This window comes from Ambystoma mexicanum, chromosome 14 (assembly GCF_040938575.1).
Source record: "Ambystoma mexicanum isolate Mex_15411 chromosome 14, UKY_AmexF1_1, whole genome shotgun sequence".
Classification (NCBI taxonomy): Eukaryota; Metazoa; Chordata; class Amphibia; order Caudata; family Ambystomatidae; genus Ambystoma; species Ambystoma mexicanum.
In genome coordinates, this window is record NC_090940.1 from 292,552,840 (window position 1) to 292,567,784 (window position 14,945).

The following is a 14,945-nucleotide window of genomic DNA, read 5'->3' on the forward strand; positions in this document are numbered from 1 at the left end:
GTACATGTGGGTTGGCGTCTTGTGCCAGGACCTTTCACAATGCTGGAAATGAAGAAAATCTCTTCCTCCTCCTCTTCCTCTTCAGCGATATTTAGGTCTTGCATGTCCTGATCACTAGACGATATGCCTCTTACTCTGCGAGTACCACCCCTTCCAACTCTCTCTGGCCCTCTCGATGCTGCTACAGGTGCGGAGGCTCTGCACACGCAGTCAGGATACACGCTAGAATTACTGGGCACTGGCGGCTTGGCAGTCGTGTCCGACAGTCCACAGTACTCTGGGACAATGAGACCATGCACCAGCCTTTTCCCAGCCGGGGCAGACAGCCCAAGCTATACCCCGGGCGCTAGCACATGCAGCTGTAGCTTTTTGCAAAGCGTGCTGCACTGCAAGAGCAAGGTAGAGTCACGTGCTGGAACTGGGTAAAATAGTTACATGGGTCTGATTGGGGAGGGGAATATTGCAAAGCAACAAGCCTTGCTGTCTGTCTGGCGGCCGCCGATCACCTAATGTGAATGGAGTCAAACGAAAAAACAAAAAGGTCATGTTCAAATTTGAGCATCTTTTCATGAAAATAAAACACATAGCTGGTCTTGCAAAGGTCCTCTCAAGCACCTGTGTGATCCCTATTCATGACAGCCCGGAGGCCTCGCAAGCTGCAAATTGGAAAACGAGGGATCACAGGGACTGGAGAGGACCGCAAGGCAGACCCTGTGTTTTCTTTCAGGGGAAAGTTTTGTTCAACGTGAGCATTTTTTTCTTCAGCACTCTACACAGCACGTCGTTAGGAGGCAGCCCCGGGCACTTTGGAGGCTGCCATTGGGAAGCGCTGTTTAAGTAAAATCGGTGCTGTGTATATCTTGGAATCATAAAAATATTACAGTAAAACTTAAGTACTTTACTGCCCCTCCCCACCCCCAAGGTACCAGGCAATGGAGGTGTGGCACATGGCTCTGAATGCGATATTCATTGGAGCAGAGCCTCGGGGCACGAATGCCAGTCCGCACTGGATGTTCGTGTGCTCTCGGCTCAGAGGGCCACTCACTGAGTTAGCTTGTGGTCCAGAGTCTGACTGCTAGCTCTGATGAGCTTAAACACAGTTGAGCATGGGCAAAACAGCAGCACACTACGTGCAACGTCACACTTGTACATCAAGCAACCCATGCAGACTCTGGCTCCCAGACTGGATGCAAATAGGGTAACCACACTATGCGTTTTGCAGTCTTTAGTGAGCCAAGTACCGGTTATTAAACGCAGTTTATATTGTTCACGGTATACAACGCATTCATTGTGGCACAATGAAGTCAATGGCCACTTGATGTGCTATGGTGAAACATTTCTACACTGTACTCTACAGAAGCTTTTAGGCACAAGGGTTTTGTCAAATGACCGAGGACATCGAGATGGAATGTAACAGAGACAACGGCAGAAAAAAAACATGCTTTAAAAAAAAAAAGCACATTTTTTTTCACACCGGCCCCCGCGTGGCCAGAAACCGGCCCCCAGGTTGGCCGATGGGGCCAGTCCGACCCTGCCTGTACCTTGTGTTACAAGAGATGTGTTTTCATGCTTGGAGAAATAAAGCTGCGCATGCTTAGATCTTCGGTAGACACTTGATTTGTGTTGGACCAGGGGTGTTGTGCACATAGTGAGGGATGCAAAGGTGGGGTTATCAGGTCAGACCTGTGGGGTTGGTTCCGGACTGGCTGGGTCGGGGGTTGGAGGCCTACTGGCAGTTTAATGGAGATAAATGGGCGCAATGAGGAGCCTGGGCTTGTCTCACGCTCTTGAAGGGTGCATTCCTTTAGAAGATACTAAATATTCGCAACACTGGAGGGACGAGGTGGAAGTGGACTTCTGTGGGAAAAGGGCTCTGCGGCTTAATGAGATTGGGCCTAGTGTGCAGAGGATGTGAACAGCGCAGTCCTGCAAGCTTATTCCTTTTAAGCCTAATACAAAATGGAATCATGTGGCATGAGTTTTCTAGTGCCGTGCATCTACTGTTGGCACTACAGTGCATCTACATGTGGCCTAATAGTGCAGACTGCTCCCCCCTTATACACTACATCACCTCAGATGGTGTTCGCCTTACCTGAAAGCCCCTAGGGGGGTGGGAAAGGCTTATTTCCATCCCAACATTCCACCTTTCATTACTTCTACAGTAACAAATTCTCCCCACCATATTTATACTCATTTGCACTCCTTTCTGCTTCGTACCGTGCTAATGTTCCCTTTATAGGCATTCAAGCTCTGCACACATGTCTTATACTTTCCCTTTGCTGCGCATACTGTTCAGGTGTGCAGGTCATGTATATGCTTCCGCCATCACCCGCCCGATCCACCGGTACCTCTTTGTAATTTTCGGGATCAGGGGGAGGTACAATGGTTGTGTGGCACAAGTTATCAACTACAGCATAGTTAAACCTCATGTAAAGCTTTCACTGCGGTACTTGCCGACTAATCCATATTTCCGGCTATTACACTATTCTATCTCGAGCACAACTGAACTAAGCTCACCGCCGCTTTACTTCATTTACCAGCCGAGCGATACCATTACGAGGACAACTATTGCTTACTACATTGTCATTCATTCACTACTCTGGGCTCCTTGATTGCACTGATTCTGGTATTTCTCTGCCTTTAACACTGCATTCAGACTTTTCACTGTATCTGGCCCAGCACGACTATTCCCAGTGCTGTATCATTGTAATGTATTATTTTTGCCTCTAACATTAGATTTGTTTAGCAGTTAGTCTTGTGCGCTATACCTAGCCCTGCATGCCTTCTCACAGTACTGTATCCTCATTGTATTGTACTATATTGCCTTAACACTGCATCTAGACTTACGCTGCGCTTTATTGCATCTTGTCCTGCGTGCCTTGTCCCACTGCGGCAGTTCACATGGCATTGTATTATACTCAGCATTGCATTTAAACTTGTGCGACTCTTCATTGTGTCTGGTACTGTATGCTGCACCTCACACTGCCTTGGGGCTTTACTGCATTTCAACTTTATATATTGGATTGAATAAGCTCTAAAACTGTTTCAAGTAATACTCGCTGCTTCTAAATAAGGCTACCTTCAGCTACCTTCTCTAAAACAGCTAGTATCCCACCACACTAGCTCTGTTTCTGCACACAAGATACAGCACCCCAGACAAACCAAGAGCTACATGTTCACCATTGTAACTGATTGTTAATACTATGTATGCCCTGCACCCACCCCCCGTAGATATTCTCATCGTGAACAACCAGCTTCGCACTACTACAGGCGGTGCCAGGCCCATCTACCACCTGCGGCCTACCATGGGCATCCCATCCAAAGAAATCACGTCTACACCATTTTTACCTGCGCTTAATCTCAGTTTAGTGGATTCAACTATCAGGCCAACACACTTTCTACCTAAGCTAAAATTGCACCAGAACATCCTAACCTTAGGCCCCAGAGTGGTGAGATCCATCCACCAGCCACACCTATTCTGCACCCCATTGGACCCTGCACTGTGTACATGCCCACTAGTCAGCCTTGTCTGACTGTTAACAGGAATGTCAGACTCGCTACCAGACTCCAGTCTCTACTCTTTAGACACAATGACAATGGTACATATTCCTAACCTGCGCCCCATACTCGCCCATGCCCTATCATAAACAGAAACCTCAGAATTGGCACCAGATTTAACAATATATTCCAGAGAGCAAGAGACACCCGTCGCTCTAATCTGCCTCCCAATATCACTACTAACCCCACTGGACCTAGAAAAGTCTCATCCAAAAACGTAACCAACCAGTATAAGCTACCCAAACAGAATAAACAAAACATCGCCATCAACAAAGTCTTCCAGGGGCGCGCTAATTAATGCCAGATCGCTAATAGCGCATGCGACAGACGTTGCTGATCTTATCACGGCCGACAACCTGGCTACATGCAGCAGCAGGACCATCACTCCTACTCGCTGTACCAGATAATTATACAATTGTAAGAGCTGACAGAGCTGATCCCAGAGGTGGCAAAATCACCATTGTAGCTAAATCCAACCTAGATCTTAGATTAGCCATGCCTGTCAAACTCTCATCTTGCGAATTACTGACAGCTAAAATACCAATCGACAACTCCCATACCATCCAATTAGTATACAGTCCCCATCGGCCCATTGGCACCTTTGAGGAAGATATGATGCTGCTAATGACTGAGAATATCAAAATGTCCTCTCAAATGCTACTATTAGGTGACTTCAATCTAGGACTGAATGACCTGAACGATCACCAAGCACTATCAGTTGCTAATACTATCACAGAACAAGGCTTTAACCTACAGGTCTCCCAAGGTACCCATAGCAAATGCAGAACCCTTGACTGGGTAGCTGACCTTGACTGTGACACTAAAATTACATCCATCACTCCCCAATCCTGGACATATCATCATCTAGTGTCATTCACCCTCTCAATAAATTCCCCAAAAACTAAACTAAACAAAACACGATAGCACCACCTTGCCTTAGAAGGAACAAACGTAACATCAAGGTGGACGCTATCCTGCTACTTGTGATCCCCACACTGAACGCCCTTGATGAAATCAATGACCCCCAACAAGTTAACAGAGACATACAATTCCTCCATGACCAAATCTCTTGACACCATCACTCCTATCAAACTGCGCAAAGGCAAACCTAGAATTAAAAAGCCTACGTGCTGAAAAGAGAAAACAAGAATCTATATGGCAGCACCTCCCTTCCACAGAGCATGCGTCATTCCGCTTACAGGACATCATGATCTGGATAAAATTGAACTCAACCGAATATTCTCCATCATCGAGCATTGGATGATGCAGAATAATCTGGCCCTCAATCGGGGTAAAACCAAACTCATGGTAGTAGGTTCTGAGAGAATCTTAACCAAACTTAACCCTGCATACAAACACTTCCAGTTGGGGGATGTTGTAATCCCCACCCTCCTGAAAGTGAAAATCCTGGGAGTGGTGTTGGACCAGTCACTTAATATGAAGGCCTATGTAGGTTGCACGGTCGCATCTGCATCCTATTACATCAAACTACTGGCTCACTTGAGACCTTATATCTCCCAACAAAATGCTGAGGCAATTGCATGAGCTATAATAGGCTCTAAATTAGACTACTGCTGTAGCCTACTGGCGGGGGCTAGCAAAGCAACCCTCAGTAGACTTCAAGTGGTACAAAATGGAGCAGTGAGAGTTGCAACAGGTCTCTCCTTTCGCTCTCACATAACGGAAGCACGTCGGGCACTGCACTGGCTCCCTGTAGAGGCTCGAATCTCCTTTAGACTTCTGGTTATTACCTGCAAGTGTTGCATGGGGACTATGCCCCATTACCTACAAAAACACATCAGGGAAAAACCCTGTCACAGAAACCTAAGATCCAATAATCAAAACTTCCTCTTCCAGCCTAGATGCAAAACTAAGAAAGCCCAAGTGGGAGCATTCTTTTGCGTGGCTCCTATGCTCTGGAATGCTCGGCCAACTCACCTCAGAAATCCATCTTCACTGAGTACCTTCAAAAAAGAGCTCAATACCCTGCTTTTTAATTAGCTCCTGCTCCTTCTTCACCTCTGTACCCTTTCCTGTCCCTCCTGCATTTTGGGACAGCTTTTTGTTTTTTGTTCTTGTCAGTCTTGTTCGCGCCCTAACACCCATAGGTCTATGGCTGCGCAGTACAAATGTTTTAAAGTAAAGTAAAGTAAAGAACAAAATTAATTTAATAAACCTATCTGCAAAATATAAGGAAGAAATCATCCGCATGAAATGAGACTCTTATAATAAGAGAATAAATCAAGCCAGCTCCAGCACCAAAGAGTTACTCGTCATTATCAAAGAGATGGAGACACCCATCACCCCGACTGACCCATGTGTCAAGGACAAACTTTGGTGTACCAACATGCAGAATGCTCTTACCAACAAAATAGCCACCCCACAAGCCAAAATTGAGGAAAAACACCTAAACCTTCAAAAGTTAGGTACTCACTACAATAACTCAAAGCCTACCACTAATCCTCCCCAATACTTAAAATATTCCAAAGTCTCTGTACTAGAGGTACAAAAAATCATAGCTTCCCCTGGAATCATCAAACTGCCAAGGCAATAGCTGCCCAGCACAAATAAAGATGCTGCCAGAGACCTGGCTCCATTCATCTCTAAATTAATCAACACATCATTCACAACTGCTATAGTACCCAACAATCTAAAGGAATCGTGGGTTTTACCCCTCCTTAAAAAACAATCCCTAGATCCCACCATCACCACAAACTATAGGCCAATTACCACAGTCACTTTCTTGCTGAAGATACTGGACAGGGTAACCTATCTACAAATCCAGGAATATCTTGAGACCACCCATCTCTTAGGAATGCGACAATCCAGATTTAGACCCCTAAATGGAACGGAAACTGCACTAGTTGACCTAAAAGTTCAGATAAATGAACTTAAGGACAATGGGAAAATGGCCCTGCTACTACTCCTAGACTTATCAGCGGCCTTCGATCTGGTTGATCATAAAGTACTGTGCAATTACCTTGCCTCAGCAGCCCATTTATCCCTGAATGCCATTACTTGGATACAATCGTTCCTGGACAATAGGACAATGCAGGTCTTCTCTCCATCAGCAACAGCAGATCCTATTCCCATTACATGCAGAGTCCCTCAAGGCTCCTGTGTACCACCTACTATGTAAAACATTTTCACGAAGACCTTATTCGATGATTTGGACCATCTGGGTGGCACCTACACCAACTATGCAGATGACACTCAGATCCTCCTTCCGCTGACGGGTGCTTATGATGATGAACTATTATTAGTGAACAAACTGTATCTAATCGTTAAGGCATGGATGGTCACTTATGGCCTGTGCCTGAATGATGATAAACTGAGCTGCTGATTATGGGTTCGTCAGCCAACTTGAAGAAATTAAATACAGGATATGCCTCCTTCAATATCAACAGATATAAAATGCCTGTAGCCAAAGAAGTAAAAACTGTAGGTTTCTACCTCAACGCTACATTAAACCTGCACAAACAAGTGGATTCCACAGCTTCTGCCACTGCCTATACAGGGAAACTGATTAGGGCCTGTAAACCGTTGCTCTCTAATGAAAACTGCATTACCCTCGTTAGAGCACTAACACTGTCCACACTGGACTATTGCAACAGACTTTACCTGGGAGCAAGCAAATTTGTTATCAGTAAACTACAAACCTTGCAAAATAACGCCCTGAGATCTGCCCTAAGTATCTCTAGAAGAGCTCATATATCCGAAACAAGAAGACAGCGCAAATGGCTGTCAATCAATGGTAAGATCCAACTTAAAGCCACGTCCCTCACGCACAAATCCTTGAACCATGCAGCTCCTCCTTACTTAACAGAAATGTTTAACCTCGGATCCTCAACTAGAGTCACCAGGTCCTCCAACACCCGCAGCTTGCTAGTACAGAGATACAAACTACAAAAATCAGACAGGAGCAGCTGCCCAGTCATGGCTGCTCAGCTTTGGAACTCACTCCACACCTCCTTGAAAACCACCAATTCATTCTCAAGTTTCAAAAGTAAGTCTATCAAATGGCTAATTGAGAAGCACTAACCTTGTGCCTCACCTCATTACCTTGGATCCTTTCGTTAACCCTTGCTCTGTATACTGCATTGTACGTAACTGTCGCCAGCCTGATGTATATATGTGTAATTTGACATTAGTATTATGTGCAATCTTGTATGACATCCGTATTATGTGTAATTTTGTACATCATTTGTAACATGTGTAATTCGATATGCCTGTATCCTGCATTCCTGTAACACTTGCATGTGCCAAATGCACCCAGATACCTCTGGGTTAAGGTGCGCTATAGAAATAATAAAACAAACAAACAAACAAACATCACCTACAGGGATTGGGACCATGTGGTGAATGGGCAGTTATTTTGCTCAGTTTGTATCTCCACTTCCTTTGTATCATGAGGTACCTTATTATTCGGATAGTAGGATCAAGAAGATGGACCTTTTTTTTAATTGAGATATTGGTTTAGTTGAGTTATCAACTTTTTCAATTATTGTTACATTGTCATTTCAAGTTAACATTTCTTTTTTCATTTCTCGACAGTTTGAGATTATTACACATTTAAGTACATTAAGCATCCACACAATTGGTACAACTAATACAGGCAACAATAGCTCTTGTTAATTGATTGGTGAGGCGATCATTCGAATCAGTACATACAGTTGTTATTACTCTGAATGAGTTGCATAGACTAGATTACAGTGGTAGATGTCATAATAAGGTTACTTCTGATGTACAGAGAGAACACGGAATAAGGGAATGTCATTTAGTACAGAGAGATTTGGAACATTAGTTGTTATCATTTTAAAAAAAACTAGTACAATGGAAACAAATTTAGCTCTTAAGAATTGTACAATGTCAATTATGAGTGAGTTATTGGAAGCATTGAATATTGCTGACCATAGTTTGTCTTTAGTTAGTAGAGTAAGATGACGAAAGTGTTTATAGAGGTGTCGAGTCCTCATGTCAGCTAGGTATGAACCATCTATCATGAGATGTCTTGAAGTCTCAATGGAATCAGCAAGCTTACAATAGCCACATATCCTCACTGAATTAGGAAGATTGTTATAAGTTGCAAGTTTGTTCTTTGTGGGAAGTAAATCAAATTGAAAACGTAGAAAGGAATCTGCATATTTTCTATCTGGAATTTTAACTAAATATTGCGGTAGTACGTTGACTGTTCTCAATTGAAATGAACCATTTTTGACAGCTTCATATGTATTGATTTTGTCGTATGTTGAAATCCAATCTTGTCTCCACAGTTTGATCTTTGCTTTGTCTGGGGCCTCTACTAACAAGGTTTCAGAGATGTCAGCTTCTTGGAGTATTGCACAGCACGCCTGTTTCCATTCATGCAACGGCCCAAAGTTTGGAGTCTGAATGATCTTTTTCAAGATAGGAAACAGGTTTGCTGATGAATCGGAGGATATGAAACATTTTCTATACGTTGCTAGCATTGACCAGAATACAGATGCATTGAGGGATATCTAATGAGTGCAATTGGAGTGCTTACAGGTACAGGAAGAATAAGCTTCCAATAGATGCCCTCTAAAATATCCCACCTCACAGATTTTGGGATTGGCTCGGTTTGACTCCCGTAAGTAATTATAGGTATAACTTTTTGCGTGTAAAATATTCTAGCCGGTAAACGAGAGAATTTTCCATAAATTGATTGGAGTGCTTTCCCTTGTATTGCTAGTAGTCTCATTCTGGAAGCAAGTTCACCCTTGTAAGGTTGATCTGAAGTCTGTAAGTTGCTGTTTACACCAAGATATTTGATTTCATGTATTTGTAATAGCGAACACTTGCCCAGTTTCCAGTTAAATGTAAATTTTGACGAGGGTTGCTGATGATGAAAGATAAGAATATTGGATTTTGATGTATTAATTACCAAATCATTTTTCAGGGCGTAGTCAGAGAGAGCAGAAAGCTTTCTCTGTAGACCGATTGGGGTTTTGTCCAGCAGAATGAGATTGTCAGCGTATAACAAGTAAGATATTTCGCACTTACCCAATTTAGATGGAAATGAACGTACAGAATCAAAAGCAAGATTTAAATCATTAATATAAAAGTTAAAAAGAATTGAGGCAAATGGACACCCTTGTTTTAAGCCAGTGTCTGTCTCAATTGACTGGGATAAAATCCCGTCAGTAGTCAATTTGACTCTAATTGAGGTGTTTGAATAAAATTGGTAAATTTAAAAGCTAATATATAAAGGGCAATTTGCTTTAAAAAGTTTGTACCATAAAATCTGTCTTGAAACCGAGTCAAACGCCACAAAGTCAAAATGCCACAAAGACAGGTTGCTTGGTTTGTATGGCTTGTTGTTCTACAGTAGACAATATTAAAAGATTTAATGCTGTACCAATACCTGCTACAAAGCCAGATTGGTTTTTGTCCATTAATTGCTTTTGTATGAGCCATTTGGTAAAATCACGTAAAACAAGTCTCGCAAAAATGTTGCCACGGGCATCTAATAGGGCTATAGGTCTATAATAATCAGAATTAGACCTATCCCCTTTTTTAAAAATAGGAATGATGATAGGATGGCGAGATTTTGGTCGTTTCTATCACTCTTGTAAAAACAGTTTTAAGAAGCAAGGCCCGAGTCTCAGAATTGGATTTTAGTATTGCATTAGTTAGGCTATCAGGGCCCGGGGCTCTTGAAGAACTCAATTTTGCTATTATAATAAGAATATCTAAGGTATCAAATTTGAGTTGTCTTATGTCAGGCTGAGTGTGAAATGTATATTTTCTTGCAAAGAAGACTTTAATAAAAGTGTTTGAAAGTGAGAGGTCCATGTTGACTCAGATATTGTGTTTAAACTAGTTTATTTTTGATCAGCACACAGGAGCATTGTGCATTACAGAAATTTAAATATTTGCAACTTAGTAAGCCATCTATTCACATTCCCTTAAGCTTTCCCTCCTCCCATTACCCCTTAATCGCCATCCAGTTCTCTCTCCTCCGATCGTTGGACTTGTTCTCGGCCAGTAGGGCATTCGCCACTAAGCATGGTTTATATGTCAGTGCTGGGTAGCTCTGGTCGTAGTCTATCACGGGTGACCAGATGTTTGTGAAGTGGTGAAGGAGTCCTCTGTTTGCCGCTGTGATCTTTTCCGCTATGAAGATGTCCCAGAGTTTTAGCCACCACAGGATCATTAGGGGGCCCTCTGGGGATTTCCAAGTTTGCGCCACAGTGATCTTAGCGGCCAGGAGAAGATGTGTCATGAGGGTTGCCCTCTTGCCAGATCTTCGATATATACCCGGGATCGGGTGTCCTAGCAAAATAGGTTCTGGCTCCACTGGCAGCGTTATCTGGGTAATGGCAGCTATGGTGGCAATGCATTGGGACCAGAAGTTCGCGACCACCGGGCATGACCACCACATATGCAGGTAAGAGCCCAGAAGGCCGCAGCGGCGCCAACATCGGGGGTCCAGGGCCTGATTGAAGTGATGTAGTCGGAGCGGCGGGTAGTACCACCTTAGGACTAGTTTATGCGCGCATTCCTGGTTGGTGATGCAGAAGGAGGACGACTTGGTTTGTGACCAAATGTCTACCCAGGACTGGTCCTGTATCGGTTGTCCTAAATCCACTTCCCACTGTGGCATATAAGTCGCTTTAGCGACGAGAAAGTTTGTCTGCAATAGTTTATATATCGTCGAGATTCGTCTCCGGTTCGGTGGATCTGCCGCTGTCAGCTCTATGGGGTCTAGTTCTCGTGTGGCCGCTAAGCGGATCGGAGGGTGCGAGCACCAATGTTTTAATTGCGCATATGAGAACCTATCAGTTTCCGCTAGGCAAAAGGTGCTCTTACATTGTTCTAAGGTGAGTGCTTGGTTCCCCTCAAATAGCTGACCCAGGGAGCTAAGACCCCCGGCGATCCAGTTTTTGAAGTTCAAGGGGTAGGCTCCGGTGAGAAAGCAGGGTTATGAAACACTGGGGCGGATGGGCTCAGGTCTCTTGGGATGCTTCTATATTTATGCGCCCACTCCCATGCTTTTAAGGTGGGTTTAGTGGAGGACAAGATGGCCGGCCATGACCTACGTAGGGTGGGGGGAAGATGCAGGAGGAAGTGGAGGGGAAGGGGTAAGCGGGATTGTTCAATCTCTGCCCATTTTGGGCACCTCGAGCTGATGGTCCAAGCTTGAGTGCGAGCTAGCTGCGCCGGTATCTGGTATTTCTGGAAATTGGGAACCCCCAGGCCTCATAGGTTTGGGCTGCTCAGCATTGTTCTCAGTGGGATCCTTGACTTTTTACCTTTCCAGATAAAATGCAATACCTTCCTCTGGAGGCGCTGGAGTGGGGGGCGAGGGATCATGATGGGGAGGGCTGAGCAAGCGTAAAGGAACCGTGGGAGGAGGTTCATTTTACATGCTGCGATGCGTCCCAGTAGCGAAATCTCCTGTGAGAGCCAGCGATCGAGGTCCCTCTCCCTCTCCAAGACCTTCGATAGGTATCTCCCGGACGAGCGGGGATCTGGACCCCTAGGTAAGGAATCGACTTTTCGCTTTATTGGATTGTGAAGTGGGCTCTGAAAGATTCTTTGTCTTCTTGTTTCAGTCCGACCCCCAGGGCTGATGATTTTGCAAAGTTAATAGTGAATCCTTCTGAATCTATGAATTTCTCCCAAGAAAGACCTCAGTGACTGAGAGGTGTCCGTTAGGGTTAGCATCACATCATGTGTGGATAGCGCAATCTTGTGCTGAGAGGGGCCTACTTGGAGGCCTTTAATTCTAGGGTTGAGGTGGATTCGTTGAGCCAGGGGTTCCATAACTAGGGTGAAGAGCAAGGGAGAGAGGGGGCATTCCTGTCTGGTTCCACATGTTAGGGCGATTGGACTGGATAGTAAGCCATTGACCCGGAGAAGGTGTTTTTGGGGCTTGGTAAATCGTTAGGATCAGTTTTTGGAAGGAGGGCCCAAAATGGAAGGATTCCAAGGTGAGTCGGAGGAACGACCAATCCACTTTATCGAAAGCCTTGGTTGCGTCCTAAATTTGCAACCTTAATCAAATTGAGGACCCTGCATATGTTGTCTGCGGTGGCTGTATTCATTATGAATCCCGTCTGGGTCTACAATGTCCGGGAGGACTCTCACCAGTCGGTTTGCGAGGACTTTCGAATATATATTAGCGTCCAGATTTAGTAGGGAAATGGGTCTATATGCCGTGTTGTCTCTGGGGTCTTTTCCCGGCTTGAGAGCGAGGACTGTGATCGATTCTTGCATTGACGGGGTAATTGTCCCTGAGACGACAAAGGAGTTCAAGAGTGTTGCCAGGGGGGTCAGCAGCTGGGGACGGAAGATTTTATAGAATCTAGTTGAGTACCCGTCTGCTCCTGGGGCTCTTGGTTTGAGACTCTTGATGGCAGCGTTGACCTCCTTGCTTGTGATCGGGGCCTCTAGCTCTTCTCTTATCGTGGGAGAGATATGAGGGAGGGTTGCGTCTCGCAGATAGGTTTGTTGCTCTTTGTGTGATCTTGGGGTTGCCGACATAGTATCTGTAATGTGGCCCGCTGCTAATCGTTGCTTGTCACCATCCGCAAACTGGACTCTACCCAGAGCATCACGAAGGTCTAGGATGGTGTTTCTCTTCCTGACTTTCGCTAATTTCTCCACCAGCAATTTGTTTGCCTTATTCCCTTTGGCGTAATAGCTTTGCTTTGTTCTGGCTAGGAGCTGGGCTGTATCCTCAGTATAGTGACCTTCAAGTTTCTTCCGGGCTGCCTGCAGGGCCCGGTGGGTTCTCGGGGTCCAGTTTTTAGCTTTATACACTGCTTCCGCTTCCTGTACTTTGTCCTCCAGCATTTGGGGGGCTTGCCGCTTCTTTTTATGGTAAGCTGCTTCTTGAGAGATTAGGGCTCCTCTCACCACCACCTTCATTGCATCCCAGGTGTTAGCTGGGGAGGTATCTTCGTTTTTGTTTTCCTTAAAAAACTACTTGATAGATTTCGCCACAGCATCTCTCAGTGACATGTCTCCCAAGATCGGATCATATAGGGCCCACTTGCACCTCAGGGCCGGTTCAGGGTCATGGGCTCTAAGCGCTAGAGTGATTGGGGCGTGATCTGATAGCACCCTAGGACCAATAGTCAAATCGTTAATGAAAAACAAAACTTGAGGGGAAGCCAGCAAAAGGTCGATGAAAGAGTAGGCTCTATGCACATATGAATAGAACGAATCGTCTTGTTCCTCCGGATGCAGGACTCTCCAAGTGTCCACCACATCTAAGGTTCTGAATAATTTGAGTAGGGCTGCCGCTAAGCTAAAATCTTTGCGAGCCGGAGGGTGTGATTTATCCTTGATTGGATCTGGCACTCCGTTGAAATCTCCCCGATGATTGTCTGGCCCTCAACGAATTGTGGGAGGGCTTCTTCTAGGGCTAAGTAGAACTCCTCTTGTTTGTCATTTGGAGCGTAGACCGAGACGAGTGAGTAGAGTTGGTCATAGATCTGGCATTTGATCGCTATGAAGCGGCCCTCCGGGCAAAGCAAAGTGTCCAAGATTTGTGGTTTGAGGCCATTCGCGAAGAGCACCGCCGCCCCACCTTTCTTTGTGCCATTTGATGCCAAGAACTGCAACGGAAATTGTCCATCACAAAGCCGGGCGGAATCTGCCAGGATCAAGTGAGTCTCTTGGAGGAAGAAGACAGAGGCCGCATCGTTCTGCAAGCGCCGCAGTGTTGATTTCCTCTTCTGCGGGGAGTTTAAGCCTCTGACGTTTATCGTCAGGAATTTCAGTTTTTGGTGCGGATGAGGGGCCTTCTGAGTATCCTTCAGTGCCTGGGGCTGAACCTGAGGGGGTGGGCGGTGGGATTCAGTCATCGTATATAGGCTTGGCATCAGTGCAGATCTCCTGTCGCTGGGTTTTGTGACCTCTCCAACGGAAGAGTAAACTCGTGGTAATGCGGGAGGCTGTTTTTTCCAGTTCAGCATCTCCCATGGCCAACTGGGCCATCTCTGTCCCTCTAGCCAACGGGGCCAGGACAATAGAACATAACTGAGTTCGCCTCCAAGGGTAGATTGATGGCATACACCTCGGATTGGGGTATGGACCGCTCGGGGCCCGCAGCATCGTTGTTTCCATCTTTGGTTCTACGGTGGTTCGTTTCCCGACCGTAGGTCACCACAGGTCTAGCTCATCTTACGGCGCCTCTGCACCCTGTACCAAGCAGGTTGAGGCTGTTTCCGGTGGGACTGGTTTGGCTCCTCCGGTGGGCAGCGTGGACTGCGAATGGGCAAGTTCCCGGGAGAGACTGGGTGCAGAATAGTCTCTGTGTCTTCCAGGTGGCTTATTTTGCACTGGGTTCCCTGGTAGGTGAATTGGAGAGCAGTGCGAATAGCCATCGTTAATGGATCTGCTGGTTCTACAGGAAT